This window comes from Jaculus jaculus, chromosome 9, assembly GCF_020740685.1.
Source record: "Jaculus jaculus isolate mJacJac1 chromosome 9, mJacJac1.mat.Y.cur, whole genome shotgun sequence".
In the NCBI taxonomy this organism is placed as follows: domain Eukaryota; kingdom Metazoa; phylum Chordata; class Mammalia; order Rodentia; family Dipodidae; genus Jaculus; species Jaculus jaculus.
In genome coordinates this window covers 10,755,112-10,765,387 of record NC_059110.1, presented here as the reverse complement: position 1 = coordinate 10,765,387, position 10,276 = coordinate 10,755,112, and the positions used below count along the sequence as shown (strand labels likewise).

General features: G+C 46.0%; 1 non-coding gene across 1 annotated transcript; it reads left to right on the top strand.

Moving 5' to 3' along the window:
• Positions 1–712: 712 nt before the first annotated feature.
• LOC123463701 lies at positions 713–819 on the top strand. Its single transcript, XR_006639091.1, has one exon. It is a non-coding gene; the product is annotated as a U6 spliceosomal RNA (small nuclear RNA).
• The last annotated feature ends 9,457 nt before the right edge of the window (positions 820–10,276 follow it).

Sequence of the window (10,276 nt, the reverse complement as noted above, 5' to 3'; positions counted from 1 at the left end):
TGTTATAGGCACAGCTGAATCACCTGACATTCCTATGCTGAGACCTTGAATCCCAGCTGTTCAGACTGCAAGTACATTTAGAGACAAGGCCTTTAAAGAAGTAACAAACCAGGCTGGAGAGATGGCTTAGCGGTTAAGCACTTGCCTATGAAGCCTAAGGACCCCAGTTCGAGGCTCGATTCCCCAGGACCCACGTTAGCCAGATGCACAAGGGGGCGCACCCGTCTGGAGTTCGTTTGCAGTGGCTGGAGGCCCTGGCGTGCCCATTCTCTATCTGCCTCTTTCTCTCTGTCTATTGCTCTCAAATAAATAAATTTTAAAAATAATAATAAAAAGAAGTAATAAGCCCAAAATTAGCCCTCTGACTCTAATGCAACTCTAATGCAACTTATCCAGTGTCCCAAAAAGAGAAAAGCTGGACACACACACACACACAAGGATGTGCATCCAGCAGGAAGATCCACATGAGCACACAGGAAGAAGGCAGCCAGGCTAGAGAAATGGCTTAGTGGTTAAGGTACTTGCCTGCTAAGCCTAAGGACCCAGGCTTGATTCCCCTGTACCCACATAAAGCCAGATGTACAAGATGGCATACACATCTGGAATTCGTTGGCAGTGGCTAGAGGCCCGGGCGTGTTCATTCATTCTCTCTCTCTCTCTCTCTCTCTCTCTTCCTATCTACCTTTCTCTCTCATAAATAAATAAATAATGAGTGCTCGCTTCGGCAGCACATATACTAAAATTGGAATGATACAGAGAAGATTAGCATGGCCCCTGTGCAAGGATGACACGCAAATTCGTGAAGCGTTCCATATTTTAAAAAAATAAAAAATAAAAATAAATAAATAATGAATAAATGGAATAATGCAGCCATGTTCCTGCCAAGAAAAGTGTCCTCAGGAGAACACAAACCTGACATGCCTCAATCATAAACATCTGGCCTCTTCAGCTGTGAGAACACAAATTTCTCTTACGTCAGCTTGAGCAGGCTGATCGACAAGGGGACAGACATTTGTACGGCCCGTTGTGTTCTCAGCTACTTGGACCATCCCCAGCAGCTGGTAGACTCTCAGTAGGCATTTACCGGACAGATGATGGGGCATTAGAAATTTACTTGTTGCTGTGACAAAATACCCGACAAAAGCAACTTAAGGAAAGGCAAATCTATTTCAGCTTCTGTTTGGAGGGGAAATAATCCATTACGATGGGAAAGTCTTGCCAGCTGGAGACCACTTGGTAACATTGCGTGGATGGTCGGAAGCAGCGCAAACAGGAGGTGGGCGCTGGCTGTCAAACCGTTAGGCCTGCTTCCACTGACCCACTTCTTCCAGCAAGGCTCCGCCTCCTGAATGTTCTTCAGTGTTCCCAAACAGGACCACCAGCCAGGGATCAAGTACCCATGAGTACATGGGGCACACTTTGCAACTAAACCACAATGAAGAGAAAATAAACTACAATTGCGTAGGCCTCTGCTCCTTCATCCAAGAAGACAGCCCATCGGCTCCGGCAGCACTGGCGCCAGAGGGGACAGATGTACGTGTCTCTTATCCACAGAGAACCTCGTGAGGTCTTCTTCTTCATTGTACCGCCTATTGTCACAGCAACCAAGTGGCTCACAACTATTCCAAATAGCAGCTTCATCATAAAATGAATAGAAGAGATTTACTTGTCCCTGAGAGAAAGAGAGTCTGAAAAAGTGAGTTGTCCATCATCAGCTGTAAGGATTTCAGGAGCACCTGGATGACTGTTACTTTGGGTTCAACATGACTGCGCAGATTCTGAGGCTCGAGAGAAACACACGATCAAGGTGTACCATCAGTGCATCCCAGGACAGCAAGCTGCACGTGTTCCAGAAACGAGTGTTGTCAGGATCAACAACTATGGGACTCAAGCCATCAGAAACCTCCACACACGGAGGCTGTTGTCACAAACATTCCCATGGGTGCTGCACACAAGAGTGTGTCTCCGTATCATTTATAACAATGCACAGCTGTCATTCTCTGTTGTATAGGTTATGCTGCCCACTTATGCTAAGGAGGGAGAAATAAATTTGCAAGCTACATACTTTATTCAGTATACAAAATATGACCTCAAGAAATGTGACAACATTTTGGTTCCTTCCCTATCACAGTCTGAGACATCCAGTTTGTGTTTTCAGCAAATTTATCTGTATTCAATCCCTGAATTACTAGCCAGCCATTTCTTGAATTCTGTAATAGTTTTTGTCACTTAAAATGCCTGGTCTAACTTAAATTTCAGTTAAGTGATAGGATTGGAGTTGGGTTCCTTGAGTTTCATCTTCTTAACAACCTGTGAATTCTTGAGATGGGCAAACCAGTGTGAACTCCAAGTTTTCTTATCTGTAAAAGTCAGCACTCTGGGAGGCAGAGGTAGTAGGATCATAGAGAGTTCGAGGACACCCTGAGGCTAAATAGTGAATTCCATGTCAGCCTGAGCCGGAAAACCAAAAAAAAAAAAAAAAAAAAAATCACCCTATTGATGCCAACTACAGCCATTATAAACAAGATGACGAGAATGTCATTAGTAAAAAAGTAATTATTTAGCATTTGTGAGTCCTTGGAGTTCTCATGTGAAAGGTTTGTGGCCTGCTGCCATACAAAGGCATCTGGCCAAAAAGATGCAAGTGAGAGTTAAGTCCTCCTGGAACCATGTGACCTGGCCCATTTCTCCCTGCCCATGCTGAGCATAAAAGATGACATCTTCTGGGCTGGAGAAATAGCTTAGCAGTTAAGGCGCTTGCCTGCAAAACCTAAGGACCCATGTTCAACTCTCCAGATCCCATGTAAGCCAGATGCACAAAAGTGAGGCAAGCGCAAGGTCGCATATGCCCACTAGGTGACACAAGCATCTGGAGTTCAATATCAGTGGCTGAGGCCCTGGTGTGCCAATTCTCTCTCTCTCTCTCTCTCTCTCTCTCTCTCTCTCTGTCTGTCTTGCTCTCTCTAAAATAAAAAAAATAATAATAAATAAAAGCAAGATGACATCTTCTCCCAAACCACCTCATCAGGTACACCTATAATTCAGCAGTGCTGCTCCTGTCTCCTTTTGTACTGTACTACTTTCAAGATGAAATAACTGACCATGGGTGATTAGCCCTACAAAACCACCCTAAGTTGAAAATACAATCATAAGTCAAAAATGAATTGAAGAGAGCTAATGTAATAAACCAATCATAGTCCACGTTAAACATGCTCAGAATGCTGACGTCATCTTAGAGTTGGGCGAAGTCACCAATCACACAGCTTCTCTTATGCACGGCACTACCGTGGACTCCCACTGACGGGGGACTGTGGAAGGATGGTGTTGCAGTCAGGTTCACATTGCCGGTAGAAATCACCCAACCAAGAGTGGCTTGTGCGGTTAAAAATAAACGAGGTTTATTTTGGCTTACGGACTCGAGGGGAAGCTCCATGATGGCAGGGGAAAACGATGGCATGAGCAGAGGGTGGACATCACCCTCCTCACCAACATCAGGTGGGCAACAGCAATGGGAGAGTGTGCCAAACACTGGCAAGGGGAAGCTGGCTAGAACGCCCATAAACCCGCCCCCAACAACACACTGCCTCCAGGAGGCTTTAATTTCCAGTTGCCATCAGCTGGGGAACCTAGCATCCAGAACACCTACGTTTAGGGGGAACACCTGAGTGAAACCGCCACAGGTGGGCTCAATATTGAAGAAATGATGGTCATAGCTCACTGCACACTATCCCTGTGACCTTGGAGCTATGGCTCCCTGGCACTGTCTGGCATTACGACAAAGGAGTCATGCATCACTAGCACAGGCAAAGTGTCCAAGTGGAAAGCTTAAAGCTCTGTTTCTACCAAATGCATGTCACTTTCACACCATCATGAAGTCAAAAGGTCATACGTGGCATCATCTTTGGCCAGGGACCTGAGTATGAGCCCATTCTGGTGCTCCCCCCTTGGTCATGACACTAAGTTCCTGTGGAGCAAATACTCTCTCCCCCATTCTCACCTGCAGTGCCCAAGTGGCCCAGCAACCCATCAATACTGTCCCCACAGCCTGAGGATCCTCTCAACAGGCCTGGTGCCTCCAGGGCAGCCCTGCCTCAGTGGAGCCCATCACGAATGTGTGCTGGGAGCCCGTAACTGCGATTGAGGTTCTCTGAGCTTGGCTTAGAGTTCTTTAGTGCTGTGCCCGCCAGCTCTGCCACCCCCAGCCTCTCTCCTGAAGCCACCTGAAGGCCCCTCAGAGAATGTCCAGAGTGCCCAGCCACCCATCCCCTTTCCTCTGTGCCTCTCAAGTTGTTCACCCTAAGCCAGCTCTCTGACCTCTGCCTGCCCTGACCCTCCCGGCATTTGCCCATGACCACACAGTTAGTGTTGGAAGTGACCACTGGACCCTCAGATCTCCCGCCTCCAGTTCTGGCCCCTCTGTTTGTACCATGCAATTGTGTTTCCTTTCACTCGCTAACTGGGATGCCGATTCATTTGCCCACACTTCTGATTTCTGCTCCTGAAGCACAGTGCACTGAATTGGGCCAGACCAATATTTCCCTGGAAACTCAGCTTTTAACCTCTAATGTCTAACCTAGCTAGCATATGCCACATGCCACTAGAAGTGATGAATTTCTTATCTGCCTCCTCCAGTGAATTGTGGGAACTGGATCAATCACTGGGCCCCGACCCCCCACACCCAGTAGATACATAACAAATATTATGGGTGGAAGGGAAGGGAGGTGTTTCTGCGGGTCACAGAGGCACAAGGTGAATAGGGATTTTGCTTGGAAGCCATCTTGCACCGAGGCAGGGGAATGACAAATTTCCCTAGATCCCACTTACAATTAAAGGTGTTTAGTCAGGCAAGGATCATATCTTAGACATTTCTGCATCTCTATTGACATTTCCTACAAAATAAGAGCTCTAGAAATATTGGCAATTGGTTTTGAATATTAAATAAGGTTGTATATGATTTATGCCAAAAATCGATTATTGTGCTGATTTGAGGACCCACTGGAACTAAACAAACAGCCCAGAAACAAAGAAGCATTGTTTCTGCTGGGTTTTGTAGCCTAGAGTCTGTGAAGCCTAGAGCAGGGTGTGTAGGAATGGATAAGTGTGTGTGTGTGTGTGTGTGTGTGTGTGTGTGTGTGTGCACTCGTGTACATGTGAATGTGACTTCCTTCTATGGGAGAACATCGGGAAGATAAAGATTGTTATTTCAAATACACAGCTCCCTTATAAATAACAAGCTTTTACCTTCAAAGAAAAAGAGAAAAAAAAAACAAAAAACGACAGCTTTCAACTCACAATGAGCAAGGACTGAAGGTTTTAGGAAGAGACTCCTCGAGGCATGAGGTGGTGGAACCTTCGGACCAAGATGGACAAGAGCATGGCTGTGTCCCTCACCCCAGGGAAGGGCGGTCTGGAGCCCCAAGCCCTGTGCCCCATAGGCTCAAATGGCATAGCTCTGAGTGAGTGAATTGGGGTTCAATTCCAAGGACCCTACTTAAGAGGTCCGGAGGCAGATGTTCAGAGGCTCAGGCAGCTGCAGAAGACTGGCAGCCACCGGGCAGAAGGCTGCTCCAGGAGGGAGGAGCTCAGAGCTCAGTTCTGTGACTGAGGGATGCCCAGTCGCAGACCACGGGCTCGGGACCCCAGGCTGCGCGTGCAGGGAGGAGGCCCCGACACACGCTTCCCACGCAAGCCTCGGCTGCCTGCCCAGCACTGGGAACCCCGTCAGAGCAACCATCACGAGGCGCACAGTGCAGTCCCGTTCACACTGACTGCACCTTCTGGAGTCTTGCAGTGTACGACGTAAACACCTAGACAAGATGACGTTGAGTCATTAGAGGGGATGGGTGTGTCACGAGGGGTTTTCTCCCCCTACTAGTCTTGTAGCTATGTGCGGACCACAGGGAAATCAAGGCGTTTGGGGTTTTCAGCATCTGTTTAGCCTGAACAACAGCCTCAACTCCAGTGTCTCGCAATGGGCTTGGCATCGATAGGAAGCTTCCTTGCAGGAACCTGCAAGGACTGAAGAAAGTGACACAGGACATGAAGCACACCCACTCGGATTTAATGGGAAAGCCAGTGTTCGAAAACCGGGAAACTCTAGATTTTCTCTGATGATCTGAGGAGAGAAGCATGTGGCAGCCGTCCTGCCGTTTCCCCCTGGCACCCTCCTTGGTGGACTGTTCCACCACCGTGGCCGAAAGGAAGGAGTCACGTGCTGAAAACCAGCGAAGTCTGACCTGCCCCGCAGGATGCCCGACCCTGTTCACACCTCCCCCACCCACTGAGATGCTCCTTCCCTCTGTTGTAGCCAGTGAGCCTCGGGTCCATTCATTCTGTATCTGTTGGTAAGAATAGTCAAGATTTAAAATATATATATATCTATATATCTATCTATCTATCTATATATATATATATCTTTATGTTTGAGAAATTGAGAGAATGGGCAAACCGGGCCTCTAGCCACTGAAAACAAACTCGAGACACATACACCACCATGTGCATCTGGCTTACATGGGTGCTGGGGAATCGAGCCTGGATCCTTAGGCTTCATAGACAAGCACCTTAACTGCTTAGCCATGTGTCTAGCCCGAGAGTGGCCAAGTTTTAAAGGTGGATGTATACACTGTCTCCCATCCCCATCACTCCCATGGGTGCCTCACTTCCCTGGAGGCTCTCCTCGGGCCATTAAAGGGTCACGTCTCATCTTCTGCACTTGAGATGACCTTGAACTTCACTGCTAGCACTGCTTGTCTTCTTCCGGGTCACAGTAACCATCATATCAACAGTAAAAATAGCACCTTTCCCATCAATCCCTTTTCTCCGAGACAATCCAAAATCACTTTGACTTAAAAGGCAGTGAAAAATGTTGAAGGCTTGCCACAATTGAAATAAAATTTAGTGGAAAAAATAACAGAGGAAACTATCTTGATTTGACATAAAATGAGCTATATTTCAGTTCTATCCAATTAGCAGTATTCAATATTATTAAAATCTGTTGACAAAATGTAGCAGATGCCTCATTTTCCTTGATGCTAATTAATGAAGCTTTTTTTTAACCTTGAAAAAAAAATCGGAGAAACCGGATCCTTTATAATCAAATAGCTTTCGCCTACACAGAATCTACGTCTGGAACAACATGTAAGTATGTCAATATTCAAAAAGGGTAATTATCCTTTGAGTTCTCTGCAGCTTCATTTCTCTCTGAGCGTTCCAACTGCAAATGTGCACCAGGTTCTACTGAAATGAACATTGACATCAATCACCCAGTGGAAATGTCTGGGGCTTTAAGCTTTACTCTTTGTGGCCAGGATGACTCATTGGCACAGCCATAACATTAGAAGATTATAATAATCCTGACAAGCTAATCTCACTCATGTCCAAGCAATACAGAAGTTAGGAGAATGCTAATTTTCTGATTTCTTTACGCTACAAAGACTCAAGTGCACACACTAGTCCACGTGTACAACGAGCCCTTGATGACCCGCTCTGCAGTTTCCATCGAGATCCCCTCCTGGACGTTCTCACTTTCTCTCCATCTTTACCTACGTCTCTGTCTCCAGAGGTTGTCTCTTCATACATCAGTATCTCAGCATGGATTGCTGAAGATATGAATTCTTTCTTTAAACATAAGAAAAAAATAATCCATTTATAACCTGAAAAAGTGACATCAATTTCATAATGCTGGTATATTAAGTTTCACCAATTATCCCTAGTTACAGGAAGGAGTATTTCTTTGAATCAGAGCCAAAATAGGTTTGTAGACTGTATTTGGTTTCAATAAACTATACCAAAATATTCCTAGTTTACAGTGAGCTCCGCGTGACCTCTGGTTCTACAGGCCTGGCTGAAACGGCGGCAGCTATACCCGGGGTACGCTGCTTTCCAGATGGACAGAGAATCAAGGTGTCTAAGCCAAACCATGCAAAATCATTGAAGACTTCTGCTTAAGTCAATAACCCAAGCAAGTCAATGGCAAAGTTTGAATTCAATTTGGCTCCCAAGACACTGGCAAAGACTTTCATTCTGCTGAAGGTTGGGGAAAAGGATCTTGCGTGGTGTGTTGATGATTATATGCCCTCGTTCAAGGTTATATGACCTAATAAATGAAGATGTCAGTGCACAAAGGAGATTCAGTCACTAATAGAAGACTAAGTTCCATCAGTTTCCTACATCCTATAATTTCAAAGCTCGAATATGAAGAGGAGAATTCTGAGTTCTAGGTCACTCAAACACTAATGCATACATAATAAGAAGCCTGACACGTGCTACCCCCACTTGGACTTCCAGTTGAAATTCCCTTGATCTAGAGTCATTGCTGGAGCTACACCAGAGGGTAGCAGAGGCTGTGATGGCAAACACAAGGTACATGAGTCTTAAGCTCAATGGCCAGAGCAAGTCAGTGCCAAGGCCAAATTCAAGTCATAAATCCACCGGAGAACTTCTACAGGCAGGACTGGATGAAGCCAAGTTAGCAGTTGCCTGAGCCCTGGGTCTTCCCACGCGTAGCTCTCAGAGGCCCGCTGAACTGCGAGCATCATCGCGCAGGAGCCTGTCTGAAGCCTCGTACGCTCAAAGCGTCCCTAGGAAGTGGAGATCCAAGGTGCTTTGAGGAATGATAGCACCATGATGTGAGGTCTTTTCAGGCTAAGATGGCTTCTGAATTATTTCCAGCATAGTCTTGCTGAGGGGTAGGTTAATCCCTCCACCAACCTGGTTGCGTTTCAAAGCATCCTTATACCTAAGTTTCCCTCACATTTAGACTCCGAGTTCATTGGCAGGTTGTGGACTGTGGACATGGCTGTTGATGAAAGCCTCTTCCTCCTCCTCCTCCAGGTGATTCTAATTGAATTTTGACTTAACAAAAACTCCCTGTGTTTTGTTTGCCTGCCAGCTGTTAACAGATGTGGCTAAAGAGTGACTCATGTGACACTCTCTGATGTCCTTCTACCCACGCGTCAGAAGACAGCTTTCTGTTGCTTCCAGTCATTGCCTAAACCAAAGGCTTTCAGCCTGTCAGTCGTCAAGATTAACTACAAATTGAGAAGCACATATTCCTAACCCTCAACTCCAACATCTTGACGCAGACGCCTGTTGGCAGGAGGATGCCTGCTAATGGGTTTTGCTGGTTGCTTTCGTTTTGTTGTTGTTTCCCCTGGCAATTGTCATGACTGGCCCGTGTTGGAAATCACTGACTCCCCAACATGGAGCCACCCTCATCTTTCCTCAACTTACAGAGAAGACGACAAAGCAAAACAGTCTTGATGCTTTCTGACACCATAGTTCTGAGCCTGCAGAATCTGCTGACATGAATCTGAAGTTATAAAACTCGACGTATTATGGTCTTTGGAGCAGTGTCTTTCTCTGCGCTGCACACTAACTGAATGAAGTGTAGGACTTGATGTTCTGGCAAGTTTAAGTGGGGAAATGTAGTGAAGCAATGCTTTCATTCCCGTCGTCTTTCTCTAGTTGATGATTATGTTACTACTAAGCCAGTCCCGAGTCAGAAGACAGTTGAACTGGGCTCATCTTCAGCACAGGCACATGACACAGTGCACTGGGGCCCAGGATACAAGCTGACATGTGAATACACAGCTCTGAGACCAACAAGGTGCAGTATTGGTGGCCTAGACAGGTAAGCTAATACAGGAGTTGAGATGGCCATGATGCTTTTAATATTTTTTTTTTAATTTTTTATCTATTTATTTGAGAGCGACAGACACAGAGAGAAAGACAGATAGAGGGAGAGAGAGAGAATGGGCGCACCAGGGCTTCCAGCCTCTGCAAACAAACTCCAGATGCGTGCGCCCCCTTGTGCATCTGGCTAACGTGGGACCTGGGGAACCGAGCCTCGAACCGGGGTCCTTAGGCTTCACAGGCAAGCGCTTAACTGCTAAGCCATCTCTCCAGCCCCCATGATGCTTTTAAAAGCATTTTATTTATTCATTTGTAAGGAGAGAGAGAGAGAGAGAGTGAGAATGGGCACACTAGGTCCTTGTACTGCAAACTCCAAGATGCATGCACCATTTTTTGCATCTGGTTCTATGTGGTTATTAGGGAACTGAACCCAGTCTGTTAGGCTTTGTAAGCAAGTGCCTTTAGATACAGAGCCATCTCTCCTGCTCAAAAAAAAAATTAGAAATAGGGAAGGAATCTGATAAAATGTCTTTTAAGTGTACTAACTGAATATTAGCTAATTAAGCCTTAGCCCCTGGGAAATAAACAATTACAACAGCAAAAATTATCAGTAGCACAAACAGGAGTGATTCCTCACATATGA